Genomic DNA, 15,519 nt, shown 5'->3' with positions numbered 1-15,519 from the left:
CGGGTAATGTATCACGAAGCACATACCGTCCGCACTGGCGGTATGTTACGTGATACCACGTACTTACGCGTTTGTGACTATTACAGCGCCATCTATCACAAAGCGAAAAAAGTGGTCCAACTAAAACATTCATGTATCTCTACGTACTACAAGAATATGTGATAAAAACTGGGTGTACCCACTTAAAAAAAACGCTGTTGATGTCCGTTTAACTTATGGCAGCGCCATCTAGCGGGCCAACCATAGCGCGATCTGGTTTCTCCCTTCAAGCTAGATGAGTTTCGTTCTTTGTAGTTTTTTCGTTTGATGCTTATTTCGTGATATACTCGGCCGGGCCACAATCGATGGACTACCCTTACTGCTGCAACTCGACGTGGTATCGACTTAACAAGTCGCTGGAAGTTACCAATAGAAATATTGAGAAAATAGCGTTTTGTGCATGAACTGACCTCCAGATTAAGTCACGTACATGGTCCGTGCGGTTAATGGCGGCCGATATGAGTGGCCAACAAATATTCCAGAATGTACTGCGAACGAATCACGGCACATTGTCATCCATAAAGATTCCACTTCCACTGTTATTTGGGACCACGAAGTCCATGAATGGCTGCAAACGGTCCCCAAGTAGCCGAATATATCCGTCAATGATCAGTTAGTTGGACCAGAGGACCATCACATGTAAATACAGTCCGCACCATTGTGTAACCACCACCAGCTTCCACACTGCCTTGTTGACAATTTTGGCCTATGGCATCGTGGTCTCTGCATCACGGCCGATCCCTACGACCAGCTCTTACCTCCTGAAATCGGAACTGTCTAACCATGCGACAGTTTTCCAGTCTAGGGTTCCAACCGATGTCTTCACGAGCCCAGGAGAGGTGGTGCAACCAATGACGTTGTGGTGAGCACCGTCAGACACCACACTTGCTAGGTGGTAGCCTTTAAATCGGCCGCCGTCCGTCAGTATACGTCGGACCCGCGTGTTGCCACTATCAGTGATTGCAGACCGAGCGCCGCCACACGGCAGGTCTAGAGAGACTTCCTAGCACTCGCCCCAGTTGTACAACCGACTTTGCTAGCGATGGTTCACTGACAAAATACGCTCTCACTTGCCGAGACGATAGTTCAGCATAGCCTTCAGCTACGTCATTTGCTACGACCTATCAAGGCGCTATTACCAGTTACTATTGATACTGTGAATCATGTACCGTCAAGAGCGACGTTCACCATTAATGGATTAAAGTTAAGTATTCCACCAGCTACGTCCGTTTTTTTCTAAATAATAATTTCCTTGTCCTGTTCCAGACTTCACGCCAGCCTGCGTGAGCTAAAACGCGTGCCTTTCGGCTTCCTCTAGTAACACGGTGTTGGCTCTCCTGCCAACCCACGACAGTCGTGCCGCTAGCAAAGACGCTCCCGTCAGCCGTCTGCTACTGTAGCTCATTAAAGCTAAATTTCGACGCATTCTCCCAACAGATTCGTTAGTTGTCCGCGCCTCATTGATTTCTGTGGTTATTCCAAGCAGTTTTGTTGCCTGTTAGCACTGGAAACTCTACGCACACACAGCTGAATGGTTTCAAATGGTTCTGAGCACTATGGGACTTAACATCTGTGGTCATCAGTCCCCTAGAACTTAGAACTACTTAAACCTAACTAACCTAAGGACATCACACACATCCATGCCCGAGGCAGGATTCGAACCTGCGACCGTAGCAGTCGCTCGGTTCCGGACTGCGCGCCTAGAACCTCTAGACCACCGCGGCCGGCCACACACAGCTGCTCTCGGTCGTTAAGTGAAGGCCGTCGGCCACTGCGATCTCCTTTGTATGAGGTAATGTCTGAAATTTGGTATGCTCGGCACACTCTGGGTGCTGTGGACCTCGAAATATTGAACCCCTAATGATTTCAGAAATGGAACGTCTTATTGGACTAGCTTCAACTACCATTCCGTGTTCAAAGTCTGTTAATGATCCTCGTGCGGCCATAACACGCCGGAAACGTTTCACTTAAATTACCTGAATGCAAATGAAAACTCCAACTATGCACTGGCTGTTTATACCTCGTGTACGTGATACCACCGGCGTCAGTATATGTGCATATCGCCATCCCACGGCTTTCGCCACCTTAGTGTACAACCGTTTGACCGTCGCACGGACTGCCATATAGAAATCATAGGAAAATGCACACTTGGCGTTGAGAAAAACTAAAAGAGTTGGAAACAAATTAGTGGCCAGGTCCATATTGAAAGTTTGGGTTTTACAGAGAGCATTGCTTTCTTGCTTAGAGTGCACCTATAACGAATCTTTCGCCAGATCATTGTTCGAAGCGACTGGTAAAAAGCACAGGTTGCTCTTGTATATAAGAAGGATAAGGGAATGGACCTCCAGCATTATAGACCAATGTCAGCATCGGTTCGCTGGAGAGCTCTTGAGCATCTCCTGCCTTCGAATATAATAAATTTTCTTCTTCCGCGTCCGGCCATCCTGATTTAGGTTCTCCGTGATTTCCCTAAATCGCTCCACGCAAATGCCGGGATGGTTCCATTGAAAGGGCACGGCCGACTTCCCTCCCCGTCCTTTCCTAAACCGATGAGACCGATGACCTCGCGGTTTTGTCTCTTCCCGCAAAACAACCAACCAACCAAATTTTCTTCAGGCCAAAAAACCGTTCACAAATCAACTGAGATGTAAAAAGGGTTGCTCATGTCGAGCTCAGATTGCCTTTTCACACGCGATATTCGGCGAGCCATGGATGAATGGGAACAGGCATATTCCGTATTCCTAGGTTTCCGCAGACTTCTTCAGACTAGGTCGTTGTGCGTCTGTAGGACACAAGATGGCATAGACAGAATTTATATTTCCTCTGATGAATGGCGGCTGCTTCAAATGTGGAAAAATGTAAGTTAATGCAGATCAGTATAAAAGACAATGCCACATTTTTTTTCAAGTCCGGCATTAAGAGAGCGCTACTTGACTCAATCATGGCGGTTAAATGTGTGGGAGAAATGGACTGAACACGTATGTATGGTAGAGGAATAGGCTAACACGGGACATACACATACACTAAGGAAATTCCATCGTGGTCGGATTAGGAACAATGACCAATAGAAAAACGAATCACGTTGCTGTAAGAGGAAAACAGCCAGCAAATCTTTGTATTCAAAACATTTTCCAGCCTATGGTACCTCCTGTTGCTGAAGAGTATGTACACGGATTTCTATACATGTATGATAGTACCAGACCACATGTTGGGGGAGCGATGTCTGAATATTTTCAAATATACAATATTCAAGTGCTGTAGTGTTCTCCGCAATCTCCTAGTTTAAAACTCCTGATGATGCAGACAACACTGAGGGACAGGAACAGCTGGACGCTCGTCTCATGCAGCACTGGCCCAAAATTTCTCAAGATGGGATGTTTTCGTCAAATTCATGGAGGTACCGGTCTGCAAGTAGCTCCAGAGGCGAGATACCACATGCTGATGCCAAAAAAGTACTGAAAATTGAAAGTGATAAGTATTTTATGAACTTCACAAACATACGATTTTTTCTCCACAATTCTCATGCTACGTTGATTATTGCGGAAAAAAATGGTTGAATACTGCTACAAAGTTATGAAAGCAACTGGTTGAATATTGTTTCAAAATTATGTAATGATACGTAAATACGATTAGTTATATGTATGTAATACACATGTACCACACTGACCAATGAATTTTCTTTAAGAGGTAAGTGATATGTTCCTTCGACACTTTTGATTCTCATGTGTGTGGTATCGTCGTTCTTAGTTTTTTTCCGTTGGCGAAACATATAATTTGAACACTTATTAAAAGGTTACCGTAAGTAGTTATAATGTGAAAGATTAATTGGGGAAAGCGATACAACAGTGACATACTTCAGTGCGAAAGTGGGAAAAGTTTTTTTGTTATACGTCCTCTATCTTTTGACTGCTTTGATGTAGCTTGCCATGAATTCCTCTTCTGTCTGAAACTCTTTATCTCAGAGCAGCACTGTCAACCTACGTCCACAATTATTTCCTGGATGTACTTCCATCTCCGGTTTTCTATACAGCTTTCTTTAGTTCCTTGGAAGTTATTCCGTGATGTCTTCACAGATGTGCTACCATCCAGTGCCCTCTTATAGTCAGTTTTTTCAGATATTTCTTTCCTCTCCGAATCTCCGGAGAACTTCCACATTCCTTGCCTTATTGGTTACAGCCAGTTTTCATCATTCATCTGTAACACCAAATCTCAAATGCTTCGAATATCTTTTCCCGTTTTCCCACGGTCCAAGTTTAACTACCACAGAACTTTGTGCTCCGAACGTATATTCTCAGAAATTCCTTCCTCAAATTAAGGCCTACGTTTTACACTAGTAGATTTCTCTTGGCCGCGAATGCCCTTTCTGCAAGTGCTTGTCTCTTTTTTTGTGTCCTCCTTGCTAAATGCGTCATGGGTTCGCTTGCTACCTATGTAGCAGAATTCCTTAACTTGGTCTACTTAGTGTTCGTCAATCCTGATGTTAAGCTCGTCGAAATTGTCGTTTCTGCTACTTCGCATTACTTTCGCCTTTCTTCGATTTACTCTCAGTCCATATTCTGTATCCATTAGAGTGTTCATTCCATTAAGCAGTCCTGTAACTCTACATCACATTCACTGAAGATAACAAAGTCATCAGCAAATTTCATCACCCGTATCCCCTCACCCTGAATTTTAATTCCATTCTTGATGATTTCTTCTATTTCCGCTATTGCTTCTTCTATGTATTGATTGAAGAGCAGAGGCGAAAGACTACATCCCTTTCCTTGCCTTTTACATTTATTGTTCTATCCTTGCTTTTGTTCAACTATATTACCTGTCCTTCCCTATAGCCCCATATTTTCCCAAAATTTCGAACGTCTTGGACCTTCTGACATTATCGAACGCCTTTTTCAGGTCGATTAATACTATGAATCGCTCATGATTTTCCTTTAGTCTTGCTTCTATTATCAACCGCAACGCCATAACTGCCTTTCCAATGGCTTTATTTTCCCCAAAGCCAAACTGATCGTCAAGTAACACATTCTCAAATATCTTTCCCATTCTTCAATACATTATTTTTGTGAGAAATTGAGATATATGGGCTGTTAAGCTGATTGTGCTTTAATTTTCTCACTTCTCACCCCTCGTATCTTCGGAACTTGGTGGTGGTATATCGCGGAACTCATACATTCTACACACCACCGTGAATATTTGTGTTGTTCCCACTTTCCATAAGAATTCCAGAAATTCTGATGGAATAATGTCTACGTAATTAATTGATATTAAGTGTTCCAAAGTTCTTTTTGATTCTGACTCCATTACTGGATCCCATATCTTTTCTGTACTGACTCCTGTTTCTTCTTCTATCACTGCATCAGACAAGTGTTCAGCCTCGTAGAGGCCTTCAACCAACTCGTTCCACGTATCTGCGCTCTCCTCTGCATTTACAAGTGGAATTCGCATTGAATCCTTAATGTTATAATCCTCGCTCTTCTTGCTTTCAATTTGACCGAAGATCCTTTTGACTTTCCCATATGCCAAGCCAGTCCTTCTACAATCATATTTTTTTGCATTTCTTCGGGTTTTTATCTCTGCTTCTCTGCTCTTCCAGTTTATTTAGTTACTGAGTGACTTGTATAGCTGCATCCCTGAATTTCCCTGACCACTTTTGTGCTTCCCTTAATTAGCGATAAACTGATGTATTTCTTCCGTTACCCATGGTTTTTCCGGAGCTACTCTCTTTGTACCAGAGTTTTCCTTTACAAATTCTGAGATCGTCCTTTTTAGAGATGCCCAGTCCTCTTTAACTGAACTGCCTACTCAGCTATTCCTTATCATAGTCTCTACAGCCTTGGAGAACTTCAAGCATATCTATTAGCACTTCCAAATCTCTCTAAATTCTCTAGAATTTGTGTATTCCACTTCTTTGCACACTGATTCTTCCTGACTAATCTCTTAAATTTCAGCCTACTAGTTATCACTAGTAGATTGCGATCTGCATCTCTATCTACTCCTGAGTATGCATTAGTCCAATATCTGATTTCTGAATCTCTGCATGACCATGATTAATTTAACTGAAGTCTTTCTGTATCTCCCTGTTTTTTTTCTAAATATACCTCGTCCTCTTGTGATTCTTTAACAGAGTACTCACAATTACTATTTGAAATTTCTTGCAGACTTAATTAGCTTTGTCTTTTCTCATTCCTAGTACCAAGCCCATATTCTCTGGTAACCATTTCTTCTGCTCCTCCACCTACAACCCCATTTCAGTCCCACACGACTATTAGATTTTCTTCTCCTTTCATGTACTGAATTACCCGTTCAATAACCTCACATATTCTCTCTGTCTCTTCATCTCCAGCTTGTGAAATCGGCTGGTATATCTGAACTGTCGTTGTTGGTGGTTTTCTGTCAATTTCGATGAGAACAATCTCTGACTGAACTGTTCGCAGTAACTCACTCCCTGCTCTATCTCCCTATCCATATCTAGTTCTACTCTTGCTACATAATTTTCTGCGGGTGTTAATATTATCCTACACTCATCTGACCAGAAATCCTTGTCTTCTTTCCATTTCACTTCAGTGACTCCACTATCTAGATTCAGCTTTAGTATATCACGCTTTAGATTTTCTAGCTTCCCTATGGCGTTACAACTTTTGACATTCTGCGACCTGACTCATAGAAACGTTATCATTTTGTTGGTTATTCAGTCTTTTTCTCATGCACATCTCCACTTAGGTAATACTCTCTCAGATATTCAGATGGAGGACCAGTCTGAAATCTTTTGCCAAGCGAGAGAGCATCATAACACTTTTTCAATTACAGAGCCACACGTATGATGATACACATTATGGTACTTTAATGCAGTAGTTTCCATTGTCTTCTGTAAATATACGAAATGATCATGCGGTATGGTTGACCAGGAGACCCCATCCAGTGAAGTTCAGCTTCCAGGACGCAAGTCTCATCTCAGGTGACGCCACGTTGGGTGACGTGTGCGTCGGTGATGGTGAGATGATGATGAAGACAACACAACACCCAGTCCACAGAGTGGAGACAGTCTTCAACCAAGCTGGGAATCGAACCTGAACACGCTGCATGGTAGGCAACCCATTATCACTCGGCTAAGCAGACATACATTGCCTTCTGTATTCTCGTGCCATGGAAAACTGACGATTCTTTCGCCATTAGGCACAGTTTCTCACCCCAAGAGCAAGAGAGTGCCCGGAATCTCTCTCCGCTCCTCTGCCCTGTTTGACCAGGATGTTGGCTGTGTTAGGCGACACATGGATTTTCACCCATGGAGAGTGAAATGAGCTCTCAGGAGGACAGGAGGTTTGTTTAATTAACTTCTTTATTCCAGTCCTTGGCTGTGGTACATCAGAGTTAGCTGGGTGGGGGCATGCAATTGCCTGTGACTCAAAACATTAGACGTCCGGCATCGCTGAGATCTGAGACTGAGCAAGGCCACAGCTCGAAAGTGCTATCAGTGACCATGATGACAGCATGGTAGCGCCGCTGACGGCGGCTGTGACTTCTCTTCAGCGAGTGGGTGGCTCTGTGTACTAGCGGCTGTTGCTCTCGTGACTCAGAGTAGGCTGCTCCTTCCTGTGATATAAAATCGGACGCTGTACTGCATTCTGGGATATTGCTTTGGATGTCACAGTCTCGTGGTGTAGGCAGTGATACTGAGACGAGAATATCTCAGTACACAAATGTCTGAGTACTTGCGCGCTCCAGACAGTTTTTGTTTAAAGCTTGATGCTTCTGTCTTTCCACTGGCGTATTGTAGCGTTGGCTATTGCTACGTCGAGCCCAGCTGACTCTTCTTCGCAGAGCTGTGGTCCAATGTTTTTGCTTTGCAACGCATAACACCCAGGCCTGCCTGCGACTGACTCTGTTGCAACTCACTTCCACACTGGCGTACTTTTTGGCCAAATAAAGGCGATACGCTTCAACTGTATGAGGAAGATTTCTTACGCCGAAGGTCTTTGAGCACCATTGCCGACGATTCTTATTCAAAAGCTAAGCAGCGCGGGGGTTAGAATACGGAGCGCTAACCCTAAATCACAGGTGGAAAGTATTTAGCTGTTGACACTAGTGTGGTTGGATCAAGCCGTTTTCACGGACTATTATTTCTGTAAAAAGTCAATAAATGCAATAACAGGAGGTTGAAAAGTGAGAGGTATAACCATAGATTGGGTGCTATATACATTCGTGTAAGCAATTTGGCTTTCTGGTCTTAAGTAACATAATTTTACATTAAAGCAATATCACAATTTCTTAAAGAAACAGTAACAAATGTAACAACTTTAGAGGTATACATGAAATATAAGATCTGTAATACATTTATGTAGAAAAGTAATACTGCAAATAGCTTTCGTGTGCAGAAGATAATAATTACAAAACTTACTTTTGTTACCAAAAAGGTGGAGGACATAATAAATTAACAAAGTATATCATAACCTTTAAAAGAAAATCTTCTGTTAAACTGTACCCATATCACTTTTGGAATATCAACTGCAGGAACAAGTGTTGGTAAGGCCACGAAAAATGAAACGCAGTGATATGAAATGTCAGGAGCTAAACAGTAGAGAAAAAGTATTTTGAGGGAAACCACATTCACCGGCATTAGCGGTGATATGTGACCGTGAGTAGCGGTTTAAATCCATCAAGGAAGTGCTTACTCGTGAGTTGCAACTGATGGTTCCCTTAGCAAGACGTTTATAAATTTCAAGTTCCTTCAATAAATCCAATTCCCAGTATTTTATATTTTGTAAAATAATTGTTGTTTTAATCGCCTCGGAGAATGGTCTGAAATAAGTGTATCTTCAGCAAATAATGAATTACGCACATTTCCCCCTTATTTACTCAACAGGTACTCTTTATATCTGGCTTTAATAGCTTTACCGGTCTGCTCTATACAGGGTGGGCGGAAATTCCCGTTACCGACTTCTAGGACTTGTAGACAGGAGTGAGTACATCGCATTTTGAATAGGAACCCATGCCCGGAAACGTCACGCAACGAGACTACAGAGCGTCAAAGTTATAGGAGCGGGTGTCTGTAAATGTACGTATACATGGGGTGATTCCGTGTTGATGTTACAGACTTTCTAGGATGATGGAGAACGATAAATGTACTAATTTGAAGTAAGGATCACTGTACCAGAAACGAACGAGTCGAAAGGTATAAACGAACACTCTTCTGATACCTCTGACACTTGAATACATGTACCGGTCCTCGTGTTGCGAAGAGTGTAGGGTTGGTAAGTTTCAGTGATGGTAGTGCGGACAAAAACGAGAAAAAATATCCAATAAACGTGGCCTCTAAAGTGCGTACCCTAACAGCTACGAACACTTGCTCAGTAGAGGAGATGTGTTTCACTTTAGCGAACATGAACGAATGATCATAGCTCCTCAGGTATGCAATTTAGAGCCCACGTTTATTGGACATTTTTTCTCGTTTTTATTCACGCTACCACCACTACCAGGCACGGAACTCCATCATACAAACTGACATCTGACATTTCTACAGCAGACTGTACGCATGTCTGCGTGTTTAAATTCAACATTCTGGCAGTTGTTAATGTACCAGCACTTGAGATTTGCAATGACTTACCTTGGGCTTACATTAACCTGTGATCTCGCAATGTTAAGCACATAAATATGTAACGGAGACAATTGTATTGCTGAAATTTCATTACAATACATTAATTATGTTTTCGTGTAGCGATTTTTTCCGTCAATGCAGGGTTTCGTAAAACGGGGAGCAAATTATGCGGAATATAGTAGTTCATTGTTTTACAGATGGGAGTCCGATTCGTTGAAGCATCGTGGGAAAGGAAGGGGAGTGGTCGCTGGTGGTCACTAGACCATCAACCCAAAACAGCGCACGTTCTCTGTATTCTGACCTGTTGCTTCATTTTTAAGTCGTCCTTCATGTGAAACACCTAGAATGAGATGGACACTCGTTTTAATCTAGTCACTCAGTCGTCGAAAATCGGAAGTTGGATAGAAGACCCTTTATTATCCATTACTAGGGTGACCAGACGTCCGGGTTAATCCGGACATGTCCTCCTTTTTAGCTCTTTGTTCGGGGTCCGTGCGGATTTCTACAGTGTCCGGCTTTTTCGAAAATTTGAGCGTAATACAGTTAAATTTACAATTCGTTCCGTTCTATTGCTCTTTTCTTAAATACTTTAACTATTGGCACAGCCTTCGTGATAAGCATGCACGAAGGCGGTGTTAGTAGGTGGCACCAGGATCGTCGATGTTATCATTGATCGACCTATAAGCGAATGCAAATATCGATTATTTAAAATTTTCGTTTCGTATCTTCACTCTGTATTGGCTTGGCTTCCTGTAGTGCACGTGTGATTCTTGAGTGTAATTTTTAACTGAGTGAGTTGCGTAAAATATTTGGCTATGCCTAAACGAAAGTGTCCATTTTCTGATGTCCTTTTCTGCAAATATCCGGCTTTCAAGAAAGGGAGAAATGAATTTGAAGCGGAATGTAAGATATGTGGAGCTGGAACGTACGTCTCTGTGGCCATTAAAGGTAAGAAATACCTCGACAGATTAACTGTCATGGTTTTATTTCATACTTTCATAGTCATTCAATTTATTTGTATTCGGAAGGTTAAAGTGCAGTTTACATGTCGTCAGCTGCTGTTTCAATTGTAGATGTTGATAGCGGTGCGCCGAATGAAGGAAAGTGAATAGTCTTACGTTTTTCGCTTTGTAAACAATACCGTGTTGTTGACATAACAAAACAATTTACGCCACACTGTCACCGCAATCAATGTTTTTAATTTAAAATAAAAAAAAATATTGCTCTGGCAATCACCACCTGACCACTACTAGTTTTCCCGGTAATTCCCGGCAGTCACGTGACTTTTCCAAAGCTGACGGGTGGTATCCTCATATGCGGTTGACCCGTTTGATGTGTCCTCTTTTTTCTTCCTTTGTCCTCCTTTTTGAAGCTGTTTGTCGTTCTGTTCAAACAACTGCATCTGGTCACCCTAACCATTACTAACTTGGTATGCTTCCTATTAACGGCAAACCTTCTAATCCAAGAATTAAATGACTGCGTGGTATTACATTTTTAGTCATGTGAGTGAGACAATCACAATAGGTATATTTCTAGGGAATCCTGTAAAAGAAATTTTTCCGCGAATCAAGTTGACACATTACTTAAGTATTTGCCCAGTATATATAGGGTGGCGCAGGGGAACGGGAAATTTTGAACGTTACAGTTGGCAGTTCTGTAGCGCCGGAAGATGTTCGAAACTTTGCACAGTTGATGTGAACGCATTGTCATTTAGTAATCATGGAGAATTGGACTGTTGCGGAACGTGCAGTAGCTGTGAGAGCGTTTTACAAAAATGGTGATAGTGCGACTGCCGCGCAGAGAACATTTCGACAGCATTGCCAGCTTGGACGTCATGGACGTGTCCCATCGATTACAACGTGGGTGCGTAATTTTGAAGAAACAGGATCTGTCTTGAAAAAGAAACATCCAGGTGGCATTGCAAAGGTACGTACCCCAGAGATCATTGCAGCTGCTAGAGCTGCAATCGAGAGAAGTCCTCGCCGCTCCGTTCGACAGCATGCATCTTCGCTGGGGTTTAAGCGATGAAGCTTACAAAGAATACTGCACGAATTACACTTCCATCCCTGTAAGTTGCAGATTGTGCAACACTTACATGAACGAGACCCACCGTCACGTATGGAATTTAGTAGCCAGATGTAGGCTAAAATCAACGAGGACGCGAATTTCCGTGGTAACTTATGTATATCAGACGAAGCCCATTTCCACCTGAACGGATTCGTGAACAAACAGAATTTTCGTTATTGGGCACAGGACAATCCTTGTGAGTTTCACCAGCGACCACTACATAGCGCCAAGGTCACAATATGGTGTGCTGTATCATGTCATGGTGTTATCGGCCCTTATTTTTTTGAACGTGAGGATGGTAGTGCAGTGACAGTAACATCCGCTCGATATGTTGAAATGCTTCAAACATTCTTTACACCGAGACTGTACGAGCTTAATCTGAACGTCGAAAACACGTGGTTTCAGCAGGACGGAGCCACTTCACACATTGCTCGACAATCGATGGCAGCAGTTCGTCAATTGTTTGGAAGACACATTATTTCACGTAACGGTGACATTGCATGGCCTGCGAGATCTCCTGATCTAAGTGTGTGTGACTTCTTCCTGTGGGGATATCTTAAAGGCGAGGTGTACCGTACACGTCCTGCAACAATCCATGAACCGAAGGAGAACATTGAAAACGAAATCACTGCCATTCCCCAAGATTTGCTACACCGCGCATTCCAGAGTATTCATAACGGGCTGTTAGAGTGTGAACGCCGAATGCGAGCACATCTTTCCGATGTCATCTTTAAAACGTAAAGAGACACTTTTGGACATTTTGATTGTAAAGACATACTGAATAGTGGCATACTGAATACATTCACCTTCGTTAATAAATTATTAATTTTATGAATTTATTCATGGAAATGACGTTACTTCGAAATTTCCCGTTTCCCTGTGCCACCCTGTACTGGTATAACTAAAACAAAATCTGTTCGATATCAAATTCATATTAGTTCTTGGTAGAGGATTTTCCTCCCTGCTCGGTTGTTATTCCACTCGACCGATTGCCAAAGCCGCGCGTTCCAGCCAGGTCGCTCGTTAGCTTTTTTTCTTCGTGAATTTATTCGACAGGTTTGGCGTGCTGAAAACGGCGGAGCGCGGAGGCCGGTTCGAGATGCAGGTGGAACGAGGCCAGCATGCTCTGAAGCAGGCGCGCCGGCCTCACAACTTGGCACCTGGTATCTGGTAGCAGAGGTCGGCGGCGTGCGAGATTTGCCTAAAAGCAACGAGCGAAACCTGTGCTTCCTGTCTCTGCACTGAGCTACAGCGTCATAATGGGCTTAGATGGGAACGACGGAACAGCTGTTGAAGAATCTCATCAATTACTCGATACATCAAACAGTACTCCATTACGCAGCGTAATGGAGTAAAACACGTTACTTCGTACTGCATGAAAGTGGTCACAAACATTTTCTTTGTCGACGTGAGTATTGCACTCTTAGTAACATCACTATAATACACTGAAAGAACAAGGAGACAAAAAATTACACACCTGACGGGGAAAGGGGTGGAACCTCCTATCGAGTAACTTACAGTGATCTAATTTCTACAAAATGAACACGGTGCTGCGGTCGTCGTCTTAAAAGAGCACACTAATCTCTTTGAACCGCTGTAGTCGGTGTAGAAATGGTAGCATGCAGTCATGTACTTCTCCATCACTGACACGTCATGGCAGTGAAATGGTTTGTATGAGCCGATTGGCCGCATGGAATAAGTTCATTACGATAAAGGACTTGGACAAAACTATGTAAACTCCACCAGAAATGGCCGGCCGGTGTGGCCGAGCGGTTCTAGGCGCTTCAGTCTGGAACCGCGCGACCGCTACGGTCGTAGGTTCGAATCCTGCCTCGGGCACGGATGTGTGTGATGTCCTTAGTTTAGTTAGGTATAAGTAGTTCTAAGTTCTAGGGGACTGATGACCTCAAATGTTAAGTCCCATAGTGCTCGGAGCCATTTGAACCATTTAGATTATGCCACTGGAAATATTATGAACAATATGGTTCCCCCATGTTTTAATGTAGCACTTCCGTGTTGTATTTGTTGGAGTCTCATAGTGCTCAGAGTGATACGCCCGCTAAACCCGATGGGCAGAACTAGTAATAGGACTGTGGAAAGGGCCAAGGGCTGAGGTCAGTTTCTCCTTCTAATTATCATTTATTGTAGTTAAATAACCTTTACAACCAAAGCGGCACATAGGCAGACGTTTACCGATTTCAACGCTTTCACGGCTGAAGGCCTCCAAACAAGAAATCTTAACAATCAACAAGATAAAATACAATTAAGATAGCAATAAAGTAATTAAAAATACCAGCAGACATATGCAAAGTGCAATACCAATGGCTGAAGGTCACAATTAAGTTTCAAAATTTTAAGATATATTACCATAATGTTTTAAAGGCAAAAGGCCGCAATGTTTAAGCTTGAAAGATAAATTTAAAAATTAATTTGACAAAATTTTCAATAAAATAAAAACAAATAACCATGATTTTGATGTGGTCTTCAATCCAGAGACTGGTTTGATGCAGCTCTCCATGCTACTCTATCCTGTGCAAGCTCCTTCATCTCCCAGTATCTACTGCAACCTACATCCTTCTGAATCTGTTTAGTGTATTCATCTCTTGGTATCCCTCTACGATTTTTACCCTCCACGCTTCCCTCCAATACTAAAGTGGTGATCCTTTGATGTCTCAGAATATGCCCTACCAACCGATCCCTTCTTCTAGTCAAGTTGTGCCTAAACTCCTCTTCAATCCTATTCAATACCACCTCATTACTTATGTGCCGGCCGTGGTGGCCGTGCGGTTCTAGGCGCTCGAGTCTGGAGCCGCGTGACCGTTACGGTCGCAGGTTCGAATTCTGCCTCGGGCGTGGATGTGTGTGATGTCCTTAGGTTAGTTCGGTTTAAGTAGTTCTAAGTTCTAGCTGACTGATGACCTCAGAAGTTGAGTCCCGTAGTGCTCAGAGCAATTAGAGCCATTAGTTATGTTACCTACCCATCTAATCTTCAGCATTCTTCTGCAACACCACATTTCGAAAGCTTCTATTCTCTTCCTGTCTAAACTATTTATCGTCCACATTTCACTTAAATATAAGGCTACACTCCATACAAATACTTTCAGAAACGACTTCCTGACACTTAAATCTATACTCGATATTAACAAATTTCTCTTCTTCAGAAACGCTTTCCTTGCCATTGCCAGTGTACATTTTATAACCTCTCTACTTCGACCATCATCAATTATTTCCCTCTCCAAATAGCAAAACTCATTTACTACTATAATAGTCTCATTTCCTAATCTAATTCCCGCAGAGTCACCCGATTTAATTCGACTACATTACATTATCCTCGTTTTGCTTTTGTTGATGTTCATATTATAACCTCCTTTCAAGGCACTGTCCATTCCGTTCAGCTGCTTTTCCAGGTCGGTTGTGTCTCTGACAGAATTACAATGTCAACGGTGAACCTCAAAGATTTTATTTCTTCTCCATGGATTTTAATGCCTACTCCGAATTTTTCTTTTGTTTCCTTCACTGCTTGCTCAATATACAGATTGAATAACATCGGGAATAGGCTACAACTCTTTCTCACTCCCTTCCCAACCACTGCTTCCCTTTGATGCACCTCGACTCTTACAATTGGCTTCTGGTTTCTGGACAAATTGTAAATAACCTCTCAGTCCCTGTATTTTATCCCTGCCACCTTCAGAATTTGAAAGAGAGTATTCCAGTCAACGTTGTCAAACGCCTTCTCCAAGTCTACAAATGCTAGAAACGTAGGTTTACCTTTCCTTAATCTATTTCCTAAGATACGTCGTAGGGTCAGTATTGCCTCACGTGTT

Source organism: Schistocerca piceifrons, chromosome 7 (genome assembly GCF_021461385.2).
Source record: "Schistocerca piceifrons isolate TAMUIC-IGC-003096 chromosome 7, iqSchPice1.1, whole genome shotgun sequence".
Classification (NCBI taxonomy): domain Eukaryota; kingdom Metazoa; phylum Arthropoda; class Insecta; order Orthoptera; family Acrididae; genus Schistocerca; species Schistocerca piceifrons.
The sequence above is the reverse complement of the archived record's forward strand: the minus strand, read 5'-3'. Positions refer to the sequence as shown.